This window comes from Scardinius erythrophthalmus, assembly GCF_964197995.2.
Source record: "Scardinius erythrophthalmus genome assembly, chromosome: 4".
In the NCBI taxonomy this organism is placed as follows: domain Eukaryota; kingdom Metazoa; phylum Chordata; class Actinopteri; order Cypriniformes; family Leuciscidae; genus Scardinius; species Scardinius erythrophthalmus.
Window position 1 is genome coordinate 46,471,045 of NC_138224.1, and position 19,494 is coordinate 46,490,538.

A 19,494-nucleotide genomic window follows, 5' to 3' on the forward strand; every position below is an offset into this window, starting at 1 on the left:
CGCGGCAACACTTTGATAGCACTTATCTTAGCCCAGTTCATTCATTAGGGACCAAACAGAGATGAAGCTAGAAGCGACCAAACACCTCCACGTTTTCCCTATTTAAATACAGTTACAAGACCAAGTATGGTGACACAAAATAAAAAGTGCCACTTTTCTAAGCGGGTAAAAAGGATAACTATAATGTATGGCGGAATAGCACTTGGGAGCACTTCATAAGTAATATCATCACTCCTGAAAAATCCTCTCCCTCTCTCTTCTGTCATTAGAACCAGCGTGACTTTTTACTGCTCCGAGTCGAAGTGCTTCCAACTTCAAGTGCTATTCCGCCATACATTTTAGTTATCCTTTTTACCTGCTTAGAAAAGCGCCACGTTTTATTTTGTGTCACCATACTTGGTCGTGTAACTGTATTTAAATAGGGAAAACGTGGAGGTGTTTGGTCGCTTCTAGCTTCATTTCTGTTTGGACCCTAATGAATGAACTGGGCTAAGCTAAGTGCTATCAAAGTGTCGCCGCGCGCCAGAGCGATTGAGTGCACGCACTGAGACGAGAGAGGTATGCATCAACTCGTCTTAGTTAAGGGAATAACATATGAAAAAACGGTGGAGTATCCCTTTAAGAAGCTATTAAAACAAATAGATAGAGTTTGTTAACATAGGCTACTTTTCGTTCTTTTTTGACCAGTTTTGATGATTTTAAATTCAATAATGACTTACATTTTAATGTTTATTGCCGTTTTTTGGAGACTACATTATTGATGGATCTATATCAAAGTTACTTATGGTGTTATATGTTTTGCACAGTTTATATTGTTGAAAAATAAAAACAAATGTCCTCCTTTATAATTGTTACAATAAACACTATATATTCTGACTCTTTTTATGCAATGACTATCTTTGTCCTTTGGTGTGACGTTTTGTCCTATGGTATGACAAACATAAAACAACAGAAAAATATACTTATTTTAAAATATCTTTAAAAATAAAAGAGTCAAGTTTGGCATTAGGGGAGTTACAATAATATCTCCTCTTAGATAGACAATTTCAAACAGTTTTGTAAGGTTGGCGAAAAAGTTTTATTGATATTCGTAGAGAAAAGTTTATCAAGTTCATCTATTCATGGTGAAAATTATTCTAATTAGTACTTTCATGTAAAATACATATCACTTTAAGAAAATAATGTTTTAATAATGTGAACAATTCTGTCTCAAGTATTTTTTTAATGTTATTTAATATAATTTCTTAGTACTTTTTAAATGTCACACACACCATAGGAAACATTTACAGTACTGTTGAGTGAAAACATGAAAAAAAATATGTGAAGTCATTGACAAAATGAGTGACCACCACTATTTTCTGAAACTGCAGTTTTCATACTCCATAAATTTATTTTTTCTTAAAAAGTTATGTTTTCCAAAAAAAGTACTTTTTCTTGGACATTTGTCAACTACCCATCAGCAAATCATTTTCCAAAGCAATTGATTCAATTGACTCGGAGTTTCTAAAAGCTCTTTTTTCTCCATCACTACTTGCCGATTCTTGTTTATGATGAACTGATTCACAATACAGAGAGCAGAATGAGACGCACCTTTAATGTTACTCATGTTTTCATTATGTTCCTTTGCTCACACAACGTTATTAAATGTTAGATAAAGCAATGCAATTATACATTTAATAATAAATAATTCAATCTGCATCGCTTAGAAAACTTTGGGTTCTAAGTTTAAAAACATTAAAATACTAACCTTTCTTCAGCCGAATCACAACAAATGCATGAGCGCGGCGCAGCCTTATGACATCACACCACCAGACCACCAAAATAAAAGTCCTGTTCACACGCTGCTGTCTACAATCAAAGTGCATAGAATAGGAAATATACAAATAATAAAAGAGTTAGGGTTAGGGTTCTGACAGAAATTCAGAGTTGAATTGGTGAAATGCATATTTAAATACATGATGTTCAATGTGCTGAAAAAATTAGTTAACTAAAGATTGTGAGGTAAAACTGTATTGTTTAGGGGAGGAAGTATACATTTTACCTCACAGTCTTAAGTAGTTTCCTAATATTGTGTGTGTGTGTGTGTGTGTGTGTGTGTGTGTGTGTGTGTGTGTGTGTGTGTGTGTGTGTGTGTGTGTGTGTGTGTGTGTGTGTGTGTGTGTGTGTGTGTGTGTGTGTGTGTGAAACTACCAAAGACTGTGAGCAACTACTAAAAACTATTAGGAAACTACTAAAGACATGGAAGATTGTGTGTGTGTGTGTGTGTGCGCGCGCTGATAATTCCGTATTTATTATTTAATATTATATATTTATTATTGAGGAAATAAATCTACCACTCTACATTTAAAAATCATCAACTTTATAAATACACATTTTTAATATCAGGAAAAAAACTGACTTTAAATATCAGTACTGACACACACACATGTTTGGATTAGAATATGTATTTTCTCAATAATAAATACATATAATATAAAATAATACATAAACATATATCATATATAATCTTCATAATTTTTTTAACAGTTGTTGACATCATTTGGTTCACTTTTCCTCTTTTGAACCCATAAACGGATAAATGATGATAAACTTGAAGCCATAAGATAAAAGCTAATGTTTGAGGGTTGAAGCTAAACTGTGCTAGGTCTCTCTACACTCTTGTGGTGTATTTTAGGGCTGCACGATTATTCGCACTTGACTTGGTCAATCTGCTTTGAGCACCACTTGGGGAATTGCAAATATAGGTCTCTGCAGGACAGTAATAGGAGTTACCAGATCAGTGGGCGAGGCCATAAACAGAGGGGTGTTTTCGACCACCTTACCTGATTTGCGTACGTCACAGTGAGGGAAGAGTTTAGGGTTGGGGTCAGGTGAAGGGCATCATTTTCATTGCATGATTTATAAACACCCACCAGTATGAAAATACCCACAAATGTAGAAATGCCTACATTTGTTCCGTAGAGACCCCATACTCTGGAATTGTGCCACTGAGGACATTTATAAGATTTTTTTTTTAAATACCATTCGTTTCTGTAGATCTGGACATTTAAACGGCACATATTATGCAAAATTCAATTTTACATGGTGTTTGAACATAACTGTGTGTTGGCAGTGTGTGTACACAACCACCCTATGATGATAAAAGTCCACCCAGTGATTTTTTTTAAATCTCCATAAATCATAAGCACTGCCTTAGAACGAGCTGTTCTCAGATTCGGGGCAATACATACAGTCGGTATCTAGTCATAGTTGGGGGCGTGGTCTGGCGTGGCGAGGGTGGAGTCGGCGTGGGGGAAAACACCGCGAACATCGTGTGTATTTGAATGACAAAAATGTCGTATTGCGAGTCATTGACGCCTGCCGACCGGCAACGGTACATTGCAAAATGAACTGCAATAGGTTATGATTGCCCTTATTTAATTAAAAACTGGGTCAATGACCCAGCCAAATGGCCGGAGGTGTCGTTTCCAGACATATTTTGTTATCTGGTTGAATCTCCAGGTAAGACATCACGGTAGCTGTAGCGGTAACATTAGCCTATAACTCAATCAACTTTCGTATATGTTGCATACTATAACACCATAAAACCTGTTGCAATTCATAAAACAACAGTTAACCTTAAAACCTTTGCATAATAATCTAGACTTTCTCATTGATGGAGATGCAGTGCTGCCAAGCTGTACTTCATTGTCGCATTGGACAGAAACCTTTTATCCCCATATTTCAAGTTATATTTTTTCCATGAATTGATGCTCTTCTAAAATTTCAGCACATTGGCTATTTTCACCAGTAATCACAGTAATAAAGGAATGGTTTACAGTTTAAACAGCAAAAAACTTTGAGCTACTACAACATTACACACAGATAAAGTGGTAACAGTGGAATCACTGTTTTACTCCAAAAAAGCCGGGAATAAAAACACTCTTACTTTGGCAATTGTGGCTTTATTATATAATTAGTTAAATAATAATTTATGTTATAATCTAAGTTATATAATAATTATATATTACTTTGTACCAATTAGCCTACTAAACTAATGCTCAGACACACTCGGTCTCTCTCGCGTACACTCGGTCTCTCTCGCGCGCAGACACACTTGGTCTCTCTCGCGCACTGTCGCTCGCTCGCGCAGTTCGTTTCGCTTTTGTCCAGTCCGGCACCTCATATTGAAGATGTGTGGCGAGCAGTGTTGTGTGTAACGTAACTACTTTTTCGGGTAAAAAGTAGTGTAACGCGTTACTACTAAAAATTTGGTAACGAAACGTAGTTCCTTTTTCAATTCGGCGCAACGTTACTTTTCCCATGGATATATTTGACAGCGACACTGCCTCAGCTGCGCGCTTGAGAGAAGAGAACTGTTGAAAACTGAAGAAAACGATTTAGTTTCATATTTATGTTTAAATAAAATAACAATTTTGTGTGGAGACATGATTTTGACCACTTTATTAAGTTTGTTTTTGTAGAAAACCTGTATTTAAAGTGAATTTCGTTCTGTAATTAATTGTATCTTCATTTTAATCAATGTTTTATCAATCAATTGCCTGAATTTAATAAGAAGTAAATTAAAGAAAACTATTTAGTTTCATATTTATGTTTAAATAAAATAAATAAATAAATAAATAATTTAATCTATGTTGATTATATGAAAAGTGAAAAGCATGAGTAAGATCATAATTTTGTGCAATATATCGGGAGATAAATGGAGTGGGCAGACATGATTTAGACCACTTTATTAAGTTTGTTTTTGTAGAAAGACTTTCTTTAAAACGAATTTCGTTGTGTATTAATTGTATCTTAATTTTAATCAATGTTTTACCAACCAATTAATTGCCTGAATTTAATAAATAAGTAAATATGGCATGCAAAATAATCATGACGGCACCAGCGCGTGAACTGGAGCTCGTCTCCGTACTGTAAATGAACCGAAACTCAGATAAGCTATACTTGTCTCACAGACCTGAGAAATATATAGAAAGCTTGAATAGCCTATGTGTACTTTTAAGCAAAATATATTTTTTTCTCTCAAAATCTCTTTTTTTTCTCCTACTCCCTTATGGTGCGTTCACACCGGACGCGTTTAGCGCGTCAGGCGCGAGTGATTTCAATGTTAAAGGGATACTCCACTTTTTTCAGAAATATGCTCATTTTACAACTCCCCCAGAGTTAAACAGTTGAGTTTTACCGTTTTAGAATCCATTCAGCCGAACTCCGGTTCTGACGGTACCACTTTTAGCATAGCTTAGCATAGATCATTGATTCTGATGAGTCCAGTAGCATTTCTTTCAAAATGACCAAAGAGTTTCAATATTTTTTCTATTTAAAACTTGACTCTTCTGTAGTTAAACCGTGTACTAAGATCGACGGAAAATGAAAAGTTGCGATTTTCTAAGCCTATATGGCTAGGAACTACTCTCATTCCGGCGTAATAATCAAGGAACTGTGCGGCCGTACCATGGGTGCAACAGGCGTAATGATATGACGCAGCGCCTGAAAATAGTTCTAATAGGTTAGACAAACTTAGTCCCGGTCACGTTGGAAGAAGTTACCGAGCTGGGGACTATTTTCAGGCGCTGCGTCATATCATTACGCCTGTTGCACCCATGGTACGGCCGCACAGTTCCTTGATTATTACGCCGGAATGAGAGTAGTTCCTAGCCATATAGGCTTAGAAAATCGCAACTTTTCATTTTCCGTCGATCTTAGTACACGGTTTAACTACAGAAGAGTCAAGTTTTAAATAGAAAAAATATTGAAACTCTTTGGTGATTTTGAAAGAAATGCTACTGGACTCATCAGAATCAATGATCTATGCTAAGCTATGCTAAAAGTGGTACCGTCAGAACCGGAGTTCGGCTGAATGGATTCTAAAACGGTAAAACTCAACTGTTTAACTCTGGGGGAGTTGTAAAATGAGCATATTTCCGAAAAAAGTGGAGTATCCCTTTAAGTCAATGCAAAGACGCGTTACGCGCGTAAAAAATTCCTACGGCGCGAATGAGGCGTTTAGCGCGGCGCGGTAGACGCCAATTCGCCTCATTCGCGCGTCAAGTTCGCGCGAATGACGCGAATTGAGCGTCTGGCGCGTTAAGCGCGTTACGCGCGAATGATTTTATTAGTGCTATTTGTGCATTCACGCGTTTGACGCGAATTCGCGTCTGCCGCCCGAGTTGAAAAATCTGAACTTCTGCGTCAATTCGCGCCGCGTTAACCAATCAGGAGCCTGCTTGCATGCTGCTGTCACGTGGTGAAGTGACAGTTTATAATGTTATTTTATGTTTGGCCTCAATAAATTATTTTGTAATATGACTAAAATGCACAATAAAGCAAATAAAAACATAAAACTCGATTTCAATATATGAGAGATAGTCATTTTGTATTGAATGCTATTTATTCCATATCTATTCTAGATTATATGAAACATTATTAATCTAATGTAAAGACCACAAACACAATTTAGTGTATAAAAAAATAAAAAAAATCACAGGACAGGTTTCACTTTTGAAGGCTGCAGCTCCATTTATTATCAAAACAAAAATAAATCACAGATTAGGTGCGGGCGAGGGTGAACCTCGCGCCGGGCTGTACAGCGCGGGCTCGTCAGGCAGCGACCACTCGAGGCCGAGGCTTATACGGACTACGCTGTCCTCGTCAGCGTCCTCACCGTTAGGTCCACCAAACCTACCTCCTGGAGCAAATTGTGAAACTCCTGAAACCCTCCGGAGGGTTTGGTGGACCCGAGTACAGCGACGATGTCCCCTACGCAGCTGTTTCTGCTCTCCAGAGCATATACGAGCGGTGATTCTCTTGATTAATGCTAATGCTAATGCTCGATAAACATCTAAAAAAAGATGGCCGCCAACAGGTTTCGAAACTTTTGCCTCTGACGCGCGTAAATTTCGCTTCAAACTTTTGATTTTACGCGCGTCAATTTCGCTCTTGACACGCGAATGCACACAAAGTGGTCAAGCGTATAACTAGATGCGGCAGGCGCGAATTTGACGCGCTGTTCGCGTCCGGTGTGAACGCACAGTTAGAGTGAGTCGTATGTCTGAAAACTAAGCTTATGTCTTCTATATCATTTTGTCCTATGCTATCAAGACGCGATTCGCACCGGTGTTGAGAGCAGGAGTGCTTTATTGGCTGTTGCCGAAATTTAAAGTTGGATAGGGGGAGCGGAGCGGAGAGAAGTGGTGCGGGCGCGCTGCTCATCGCGGAGTGTCGCACTCGCATGATGCAGAGCCGGCTGAGAATAAAAGTTGCCGCACACAGTAGCGCCAATGAGAAGGACTTTTTTTTCTTTCGAAATTGATACTATTTTTTATAATAAAGAGCACAAAATAATTACCTGTTATGTCCTCCATTGTATAACTTTATGTCTACATATTTAGGAACAGATATTGGGTTCTGCCCAAAGTCAAGCAACATAAAAGTAACGTAATAGTAACGAGTAACGTAAAAAGTTACTTTCCAAATGGGGTAACTAAGTAAAGTAACGGATTACTTTTTTAAAAAGTAACGAGTAACGAGCAAACACTACTTTTTAAAAGTAACTTCCCCATCACTGGTGGCGAGTGACTAGCCGCAGGTGTGTTGTTGTTGTGTGGAATCTGGTGCGCGGCATGGCGGCAGCCGGGTGGTGGGCGTACCCAAAACAAGGATAGGAAGCGGCAGCATTGCTGATACTTTTTTAGCTCAAAACAGACAGATTTCACGCAAATTAGGCAGAAATGACATGCATTGTGAACGTCAGACTTATAATCATTTTCGTTCCGTCTCGTCTCGTCAACGAAAACTCGAAAACGTCTCGTCATGTTTTAGTCACATTAAAGCCATTTTTAGCTAGTCATCGTCGCGTTATCGTCATAAAAAAAAAGTGCGTCAACGAAATCATCTCGTTATCGTCATCGTTGACGAAAACAACATTGGTGTAGACCTCGAACTACTCCATAGGTTCGCGACTGGCCTATCAAGCGAGCCTTCAGCTGATCACGCTAATGTGAATGAGACATCCCTTATGAAAAACAACTATAGGAATCTTGCAGTATTTTGGGACAAAATATTATAGTAATCCTATAGGAATCCTATAGGAATACTATAGTATTTTGGGACATACTATAGAAGTACTATAGAGGTATTACAGAACATCACAGAAGTATTATACACTACTATAGAAATCTTATAGGATTACTATAGTTCTTTTTCGTAAGGGATGTAGACAAATCTGGCCCACTGCCTAATACGAGTTTAACACCCACTACTATATCACACAGGGATCTACTCACACAGTAATCTCAAAAAGTCCCTGGAGGCTCACACCTTTTACCAACGGGTTTGTTGGGGTGGTTCTACACCACCAAATGCCAGGACTCTCATGTCTCATGAGATGCGATGTAAAGCCATCATGGAGGGTAACAGACAAGCCACATAAGACCTGGATTGCTGTACAGCAGGATGGGGCCATCCTGACTGGTCACTGCGACTGTATGGCAGGGGATGTGGTTGATTATACTTATACTGATTCTTTATATGTGACACTTATTTGTATTAATACTGTAATTTGTACTACAACAAAGCCATTTCTCTACTTTTTCTGTTTTCAGTCTTGGTGAATCATGCTCTCATGTAGCTGCTGTGCTTTTCAAATTGGAGGCGTGTGTTCGCTTGGGTATTAATAAAGTAGCATGCACGAGTAAAGCCTGTGAATGGAATCAGGTGTGTGTTAAAAAGATTTAGCCTGCACTTGTTGCAAACACCACTTTTTATATCCAGCGACCAACCACCACGAAAAGGAGAAAAATAAAACATGCCATCCCCAAAGCCTCTGCTTCACAACAGCAGCAGCAGTTCCTGTCTATGCTGGCTGAAAGGTCTGATGCGGTGGCACTGAAAAGCTTCTGGGATTTTTCTACACATTCAAAAAAACCATGGTGTTTTAGCCAGCACAAGGTAGAGAGGTGGAGCAGGTGGAGAGGGCCACAATCAGCCAGGCATCGTGTGTGCAATGGCACCAAGAGTGAGTGGGACACATCACAGGGTCCATTGCACACCGTGTCCTGACGGCTACTGTGCCGAGCTGCTCCTTTATCAACAGCATATGCCAGCAAAGGCACAGGCCAATTATGAAGCCATGGATCCAGTGGGGGAGGCACCATGAGGAAGATGGCCTGGCGACATACAAACATGCTCTTGGGATGGAAGGTACCACAGCTAATGCAGCCACTATATACATTTTTGCTCCTGTTGGCCAACCTCACCTTAACCTCAACGTAACCAAGGCAGGTTTCAGAATTTGCCAGGCCATGTCATTCATTGGAGTGTCCTGAGATGGCTATGTGTCCTGTGACTGTTGTGGTGAGGGTGTGGTCGAAGTGAAGTGCCCTTACAGGTGGGGGCAACAAACTTCTAATGGATGGCAAGAGTGGCTAGAAGATCCAAAAGGACACCTGGAAAGCTTGTCAGCTTTGAAGAGGGACCATGCATATTTTATACAGGTAAGTCATATTTTTCATGACTATTGTAAATGGTACCCCCCTGGGGTGCGTATCCCAAAACCATAGTTGCTAACTAAGTTACTAAGACGCTGACATAAGACGCTGCTGACGTGTTATCTGGTGCGCCCGATCTTCGTTTACAGTCTGAGGGAGACGCACGCTGTATTCAAGCTATTCTACATTGTTTGTATTTTGGTATTGCTATATTTTTTTATGTCAGCAGCATCTTACGCCAGCAGCGTCTTACGTCAGCAGCGTCACTGTGGAGCCGTGAACGTGGATTGACAACAGACCACAGTTTTTGTTATTTTTGGACCAAAATGTATTTTCGATGCTTCAAAAAGTTCTAACTAACCCACTGATGTCACATGGACTACTTTGATGATGTCTTTATTAGCTTTCTGGACATGGACAGTGTACCGTGCATACATTTTCAATGGAGGGACAGAAAGCTCTCGGACTAAATCTAAAATATCTTAAACTGTGTTCCGAAGATGAACGGAGGTCTTACGGGCTTGGAACGACATGAGGGTGAGTCATTAATGACATAATTTTAATTTTTGGGTGAACTAATCCTTTAATTAGGGTGACCATACGTCCTGTTTTTCCCAGACATGTCCTCTTTTTGGACCTAAAAAAAAGAACACCTTTTGTTTCAATCGGACTACATTCATTCAGATTGATGAATCTGAATGTAGGCTACTGTTTACATGACCAATAAACAAGTGATTGGGTTGATGTGCGTTATTTAATTGCTTTTGGTCCGGCCTTCTCACATGGCACCATTGGTCAGTCGGTCATGTACAGTATGAAATGCAAACATTGGTCAAACTGCATCTCAGACATTACCCTCAGCACCACGGCAACAGCCAAGAGACAGAGTGCAGCGCTTGCTTGTCAGCAGTGGCACATGGCTCCTAACCAGCATTAAAAAAAAGCCCAAATATAAATTCACAGATGATTTACAGAGAAAATTCCTGTTTTCATCTCGTTCGGGATCCATGTGAAGCAGAATGCATGACCTGCAAAGCTGGCACATACGTGTCATAATGGGCTCGCGACCTTGAATCCCACATAAGGAAAGTATACAAGAGCATTTAAATGTTCATTGTTTAACATTGTTTAACATGGTTAAACTATGAACTAAATGCATTTTATTTCCATTCAAATGTATGGAAACCTAAAGAGAAGGATTGGGCTTAAACAAATCTTTACAGTTTACTGACAGGAAAAATCAGTGAAACACAAATGTACAGGGCTATAAAAACACACAGACAGAGATCTGTGACCTTCATTACTCCCGCTGCACATCCATCCACACACACACACACACACACACACACACACACACACTTTCCAGCTAGAGACATATTTGCACAATATTTTCCTGTAATTGCTGCTGTTTGTGGGTGTTTATTGTTGGTTTTAATTTGATTTAAAAAAAAGTGCTAGTACATTTTTACATTGTTAGAAAAGATTTCTATTTAAAAAATAAAAAAAGAATCCTGAAAAAAATATCACAGATTCCGAAAAGTTCTGATTAATAAAGTTAAAGTTAAAGTATCCAACATTAATAATAATGCCATCAAACTTCTCAATAACATGACTGAAACCTTCAAAACCAAGCTCAGGAACCTACCACCAAGGGACCTTGCTCGTCCAACAGTCCAAAAAAACAACCTATGCAATCTTGCCTCGATGAACATCCTTAAAATGTCACGGAATGGGGAAATACAAAAGGTGCGAGGACTCAAGTGCAGAGAATATGAATTTATTAATAAAAGAAAGGCTAAACACAAAACAAAACCCACGAGGGGGAAAACACAACTAACAAATATAACAACCGAAAACAGAACATGAACTTACTAGGGAATCAAAGGGAACAGGAAACATAAGACAACGAACCAACACAGACTGCAAACAAGAGGGGACTTATAAAGGGAACAAATCAAGAGGGAACAGGTGGAACAAATTAACCAATGATCAGATAACAAGATGGGAGGGGCTAGACAATAGACACGAGCACATGGCCCAAAATAACAAAACACCCATGTGCAGCACAAGACAGGACAGGCATGTGACATAAAAAGGACAGACAATTTATTCTGCAGCTGCTGGATGAGTCAATTGATCAGGTCACTGCGTCATATAACCTCCTGACTATTCTAAAAACCTTGTCTATATTTGGCCAGAAAGATGACAACTCCTTGGCACTTTCCAGGCTGGTGGATCTCGCCCATGTTCAGAGCATGTCTATCCATGCTGCATGCACGTTAACTGAAAAAGACTCATCCACTCATCTGCTATGGTCACGCTACGGCCTGCAGGAATTGGTGGGCCATCGGGGGAGATGGAGCAGTGAATACATGAAGCAGTGAATTACCAGTCAAAATTGGACTGCAGTGACATGGACATCTCAGGTGAGCTGCGCTGCATCCTCCGGTCCGAAAAACTGAACTTTTTGTAATTATATGTGAACTCACCGCACTTGCACATTCAGACCCCTTTCAAACACCCTGTAAGCGGTGACATGCAGATAGTCTCATCCTATCCCCCCCAATTTGGAGAGGCTCCTCGCTAAAACGCCCTATGGTTAATGTGTGTTGGATCACATCACCAACACTCTAAGGAGCTTGTTCAACTCCCACCTTGGAATGAGTGGATTAGAGAAATCCTGGAGAAGCTTCCAGCTGGAGGGGTTCTTCTATGGCCATCCCAACGGATATACCATACAGCATTGGCCTGGGGACAAATTCCACAAGTCCATTTAGCCTCACATTTCAGAAAGGATTCTTGGGGCTCATGCCTTTCTCCAGTACCACTTCTAACATTGAACCTCAACCTTTGAATCACTGGACCTGTGACAGACTCCAAATGTCCAGAATCAAGAGGATTTCCCCTTTGACTGAGGTGCTTGGCGCTGCTCCAGCTGTCACTGGCAAAGCGCTGCTCAAAGTATTGATCTGTGACCTCTTCAAAATGAACAAAGGAATTCCGATGGCTGGTCTCTGTGGTTCTTCCCCACCAGGGATACTCAAAGGTGCCCTTACTCTGGATACATTTGTCCAAGCGTTGGCAACCAGGGATGCTTTTCCAGGGCCTTAACACCTTTGGGCGTGCCAGGAGCTTGGTGGAGAGAACTGAAAATGTCAGTAGAGAATGTCATAGTAGAAAAACTCAACTTGAAATGAAAGCTAAGGAATACAAGTGGGTTTTAAGCAACAACTTAAACATTTCAGCAGTCTGAGCTGTTCTTATATGAACCTGTAGACTATTCCAGAAATTAGGACCATCCACTGTGAAGGCTCGGTCACCTTTATGTTTTAACCTGGATATCGGAACATCTCGGAACATCTGATTGGACAACTTCAGTACTTTGACAGGAGTGCGAACGTGTAAAAGCTCTGATAAATAAGATGGCGCCAACCCATTCAAAATCTTAAAAACAAGCAATAAAATCAATCCTGAAATGGAAAGGAAGCCAGTGGAGTGAGACTAAAACTGGGGTAATGTGCTCACGCTTTTTAGTCCCGGTTAGGAGCCGAGCTGCTGCATTCTGGACTAACTGTTAGCGATGAAGAGATGACTGATCCAATCCAACATATAAACAATTACAGAAGTCTAGTCTAGACGTAATAAAAGCATGGATTACTATTTCAAAATCCTTGCGCGGCAGGTAGGGTTATGACCAAGCGGCAACATTCTGATCTGAAAAATGAAGCCTACCGGGAAGTGCGAAAAACTGCAATACATCGAAAATCCGCTAGGGGCAGGTCCCAAAAGGGAGCAAATGTCCATAGCCCCCATGTTAAAATGTCCGTTTTCACAGCATAAATTCATGTTTTTACAAGTTGGTCCCATGGACTTTTATTGTATTTTTCGATAGGTTCCGAGTGCCTGACAACTGTGAGGGGGTGAATTTTTTTCTAACTCGTTAGTTTAGATCGTATTTAGTTATAAAATATATGACAATAAGGGCGTGGTTAACTTTGATTGACAGCTTGATTGACAGCTGACAAGGCAGCGCCACGGAGAATGACAACATAAGAAGCGCCATTTTTTAATACAGTTGACATATAATACTACTGTTTCTGTATCATGAAATGTAGTTTTAAGAGTTTTTCAGGCGAGAATGTAGTTGTTTAAAGCTCAAATCTGTGGTTTATTTAAAGATTTATGAAAATTTTATCCAGTTGATCCAGCGATGACCGGGTGCTCGGCGCGATGAACCCCGCCTGGAACAGTCTTACATCGGCTTGACGTTCTGAGGTTTGCCGCCAATGCCGCGGACTCTGGCGTCTCTGTAGTGGTTAAACATGAGATATAATTCATCTTGTGTATATCTAATGGGGGATTTTGGGTCTCGTGAATCTATAATTTTTTCCCTGGGCAATCGTTTTGGCTGAGGGGAAGTTTCATAACTTTATAAGCTATTTAACTTTACCGATGTATAGTTAGACTCGCGCTGACTTTGTATGTTTGACTGAATTGTTTGCTTTATTTGTATAGCTTCTTATACCTTTTACTTATACTTTTATAATGGCTAACATTGATAAAACTGAAATTTAACAAAAAGAGACTGGGTTGAGTTTTTGTCATTTTAAATTTTAATACAACGAAGTATGTAATGTTGTTTACTGCAACATCTGTTGTTTAGTACAAATGCATATATTGCCTGGACCATAAAATGTTTAATATTTTTATATTATATTTAAAATAAAAAGAGGCAGGTTTGTGTTTTATATATATTGTAACAACAATGACTTATGTTAGGGAATTAATTAGCTCAAATTAGCCTTAATGTGAATATGCATATGTTGCTTACATGAATTAAAGAATTACCAAATAGGGAATTGGTCAAAACCTCGGCTTATATCAGCGGTTACACAATTACTTGTAGTACTCCCTGATATAGACGGGTAGAATATGTTCAATTTGGGGAAATTGTAGGTATAAGTTGAAGAATGTTCATTTATTGTACGAACTGTATGTCCAGCACACAAAAGGTACAATATCTGAACGGAAATCTCACGTCTTTAACACTGATAGACAATTTCTTTTCTGTGGCCACAAGAAAATAACTTATCTTAGTGTTTTAGACCATTTGAGATTTCTTTCAATAGCAAAATTTATCGTAGAGCGTTAAGAGGTAAAGATCTGCACTACTCAGGGACTCAGTATTGAAACAAACAGGCAAACTTAATTCAAATGATTTAACAAAGTTTATTCAAACGAGCTACTGGTTACATATACTAATTTTAAATCACACAGGAGTAAATATGCATAAACAAAACAATATACGATCGCAAATAAGGAATATAACAAAATAAACGTAAGATCAAAGGTTAGAGTAGGGGAAGAAAAGGGAGAATATAAGAGAGAGAGAGAGAGAGAGAGAGAGAGAGAATTTTAAGAAAAGGTTTTGTGTGTGTACACTGAGAGTGTGGTAAGGAGAGGTGTGTGTGTGTGTGTGTGTGTGTGTGTGTGTGTGTGTGTAGGAGCACGCCTTTAGCAGCACGTGGCCGTGTGTTTATGTCTAGGAAACACGTGGAGAGGTGGACGTGTATGGGTGTGTGTAGGTGCAGATGTGTGCGTCAAAGAGTGTGTAAGTGTGAGTGAAGAGAAATGAGAGATAGGTAGAACAGTTCAGTCATTCACCTGAAACCCCAACAGACACAGTAATATTAGACACTTTAAACAGCACTTCAGATTGGAAATTAAGGTCTACGTTACGTCTGAGTTGTAGATCGGCCCTCTTTGTGTGGTCTCGTCTGTGTTGGACGGAAGCAGAGTCACGTGATTACAGCGTCTAGTTGCTATAGCGACTTGAAGCGAGCGGAACTCAGCAAAAGGATCTTTAGCTTTAAGTTGGTATCTTGGGTTGGTTGAAGGAGACTATCAAAACTGAAGTAAGGTAGTTTGAAGAAAATAAAACTTGGAAGAAAAATGAAAATAAACGAGAACGAAGCTTCCAAGGATGGAAGAAGGCGTGTCGTCTCTCTCTCTCTGGCGATGTGCCCTGAGATCAGAGAAGCGCGGCATTTTGAAGGGGTTAAGCCCAGCCTCTTTAGGTGCATGACCCAATCGCCTGGAAGGGCGATTGTGACTACCTCCTGACGTTTTGCGGAGGTTCACGCCCCTTCTTAATAGTTATGGAGAAGCTAAACTTGTTCCTATCGTTAATAACACTGGATTTAATAAAATAATGCGTCTTCGGAGATTTTGGGTTAAAGATTCCACACCGTTGGGATTTATGGAGCACAATGATACCACGAATGGTATCTCTATGACATAGTCACCCATGGATACATGATTTTTCGCGATTATAGTCACATCAAATGGATTACAAATCAATAAACTATATAGGCATAATATTTGGGACAAGGGATCATGCATACATCAAGAGAATACATTTTAAACATTTCACAAGATGATTTTGATTCACACGTGGTAGGATCTGTGTGTTTCTGTGTGTGTGTGTGTGTTGACACAGTTCGAGAGTTCAGGCTTGGCGCTGAACTTTCGTCCTTGAGGGAGGGGTGAGAGGTTATGTGTGTGTGCGCTTTTCTGGTCTTGATGAGATTATCAGTTTAGCACATCTGGTTAGACAGAGCTCTTTGTTTTCTGAGCGTGTTAAATGAGTGTCTAAATGTAAATAAATGTCAGAGAGAGGATCCTTGGGGTTCTCTCGAGATTGCTCTTATTGGTCAGCGGATGTTCGCCAAGCCATAATTCCGAGGTCAGCAGTAAGGAATCTCTGTTTTCAGATTAGGCAGTTAATGATTTGCGCCATTTATCGGCGCCGTTGGGTCTGGTATCCAGGAAGGCAGAATCTTGAGGCAATAGAGGTGTTTGTGGATTAGGACACCAGTGATTTAATTAGGTCTCAGAGCAGAAGACAGGCTAATTTCAGTACATTAACATATAGAGAGATAAAGCTGGTGATCTGACCATCTGCTGTGTGTTACAATATATATATATTTTTTCATAAATAGGCAAACGTTATGTGCAGTTGAATGTAATCAATACTTGTTGCCTGAACCACATTTGTGTGGCTATAATGTTTAAGATTTCTTTAAATGAAAACGAAAAGAGTTAGTATGGTGTTTTATAACATATTTCGTTGCCTGAAATATACACAGAGATAACCGGAGTAGCATGCGAGCTGAGTGAAGGTGGGCGAGGTGACGCGCGCTGCGTCAGAAGGTGGGCGGGGTTAGGATTTCCCAAGATTTTCCAAGATGGCGCCGCCCATACCCCCCATAAACGGCTTCAAACCCGTTCTTCAGAAAGTCTATGGGTGACGTCACAGACGCTTTGTCCATATTTTTTACAGTCTATGGTTATGACAGTAAAAATCAGTGAAACACTTACAGATAATTAAATGTACAGGGCTATGAAAACACACAGACTGAGAAACTGCTTCCTTCAGAGAGCTGTGACCTCCATTACTCCCGCTACACACACACACACACATACACTTTCCAGCTAGTGACATATTTGCACTTTATTTTGCTGTAATTGCGTCTGTTTGTTGCTGTTTATTGTTGTTTGTTTAAGTTTTTTTTTAGTTTTTTTTTTAAGGTCTTTAACTGAGATTCACTAAACAGAATTTCAGTGTAGGGGTGAGCGGGGCACAAAATAATGCGGAGCTTGTTGTAACACACATGATTTAAAACTTTCCACACATTCCAGCATGACGAAACTTAGTGTATTTACTATTTGCCATATCAACACTGTTGCACAGAGCACAACAACACAGAGAAAAAACCATAGCAAAAGAATGCTGATCTAACAGAAGAAGACACTAGGTTTACGGGTTTAAATCCCAGTTGTGGAGAAGGGGAAGTAGTGCAGCAGATTAGTAAAAAAAATCGTTCACTTTGTTATACAAGCATGAAATTTGGCACAGATACTCTCTAAGGGCCACTATTTTGGAAAAATGCGTTGGCCACTCAAAAATTCAATATGGCGGCCATTTTTCAAGATGGCTGCCATTTTTCAAGATGGCTGCCATTTTTCAAGATGGCTGCCATTGCTATTCAAAGCTTATTATAACAATTATTCAAACAGTGAATCAAGCATAAAATTTGACACAAATACTCTCTAAAAGGACATGTTAATGGAAAAAGATGCTTTTCCCTCAAAAATTCAAGATGGCCGCCATTTTTAAAGATGGCCACCACTCCTGTCAAATATTTTTTCAATTGGTCAAATGGTGATGCAAGCATAAAATTAGGCAGAAATACTCTTCAAGGAACACTCTTTTGGAAAAAGGTCTGTGCCACTCAAAAATTCAGGATGGCGACCATTTTCAAGATGGCCACCATTTCTGTCAAATAGTCATAATGTCTGCTTTGTCTGCCTCCTCTCCTTTGACCTGTCTGGCTTAGTTAAACTTGCCAGGTATATAAAATCCCCGCCAGCATAGCTCTTAGGTTCTTTGGATTACACAAGCCTCTCCACCATGGCAACAGTTGTGCAATAGCCTGGGCAGTCTGTGAAGTCCCAGGACTGGGCCCTCATTAAATTATGGAATAATTTTTTTAAACATTTTAAAATAGGCCTATTTGTGGAAAAAAATATGTAATATTTGAGTTACATAAAAGCTTTTTATTTGTTTTCTTCATAATTGTCCTTGAAATAGTGGTAAAAAATAAAAAAACACCCCCAACACAAAAATGGTTTGGCCACTGATCAAAATTTGATGTTGTCATTTGATTTGGAGTTCAGTACGCTCAAAATGTCCGGTCAGCACAAGTCTGGTGCTCAGAAAAGGAAAGAAAAGAGAAGCCTTGTCAGCGGTTTTCCTGCATTGACATTTTTTTGGTGGCCGCCAAAGCAAATTTTTGTCCCGTCAAAGCCTTATTTGATCGGCGAGTGATGTAGAATAGAATGTGTGCTAATCGCCTGACAGGGCGCATAACGAGCGGAGAGAGAGAGAGCCCCGGCCGCGCACGCGCACTCATGTCTTCAAACAACACGTTGAGTGCTGTCTTGCCATATTAATCAAAATCATTTGACATGATAGTAAAAGGTCGGAAGACCGCAGTTTCACGTGGAGCATTTGGAGATTTTTTCTCTTCAATTTCCACAGGGTGTGAATTGTGCTAAAAATCTAAATGCCCTATTGTGCCCTATCTAAGATTATCTCGTCCCGGGCCCAGACAAGACTGTCAGCTGGCCTGCTTGGCAATCATAAGTGCCTCTGAGTCTTTAAACGCTTGAGAGAGAGAGCCAAGTCAACATCTTTCTGGAAAGCCAGGAGCACATCTCTGCCCTGTTTGTGAGTCGTGAGTTCAGTGATTTCAGCCAGCCGCTTTTCCTTTAGTCTAGTAGAGTTAACTGTAGGGGAATGTACACCCAGTTGATCTAGACGCTGCTGGTACAGGTTGCACATATCTGCGAGACGGAAGACGGAAGGCGGAAGGACCATCAGAATTGAAACTGGTTTCAATAATATAGGTGACCAGTTCAGAAAGAGCCATAGGAAAGATGGCTGGTTGAACCGTTTCACTCTGTGACTCTTTCTCAAGCCTTCTGAGGTGGAGTTTCTCTATGTTGTAAAGATGAATGAGAATGAATGGTATTTCAGCTCCTGTGCAATGGCATCAGCACCACTTAGTTGAGACAATAATTTAGCATCATTCAGTGTTTGTGCACATTCATGTAGTCTGTCATTCAGGTGCATTGTCATTACCTGACGTAGATTATATTCAGGAGATATGTTATCACAAAGAAAGCAAACCTGATCATCTAGACTTTTCTGCATCATGGTTCTGCTACGCTTTGTTTGGCCTTCATCTGTCTCACTACATTGAGCATCGGATTGTTGCTTCTGGGCACGAAGTAACTTTGTGTTGTTGAACCGAAGTCGACAATTGTACTGACTTGGTATAGCTTCTATACCACAACCTTCATCCAGTCGTTCCAGGTCCAGGGTCATTGGCATTTTGTTCATCTTGTGAAAGAGTGGAATGTTGGTGGCAATCATTTTATAGCC

General features: G+C 39.9%; 1 protein-coding gene across 2 annotated transcripts in view; it reads right to left on the reverse strand.

Moving 5' to 3' along the window:
• The window catches only part of LOC308689635 (uncharacterized protein), a 43,360-nt gene extending 41,550 nt beyond the window's left edge, over positions 1-1,810 (reverse strand). For both annotated transcript variants that reach the window (XM_081363459.1, XM_081363457.1), the window contains exon 1: positions 1,748-1,810. The gene's annotated coding sequence lies outside the window, so the exon portion shown is untranslated. The remainder of the gene's footprint in view (positions 1-1,747) is intronic.
• Between the last annotated feature and the right edge of the window lie 17,684 nt (positions 1,811-19,494).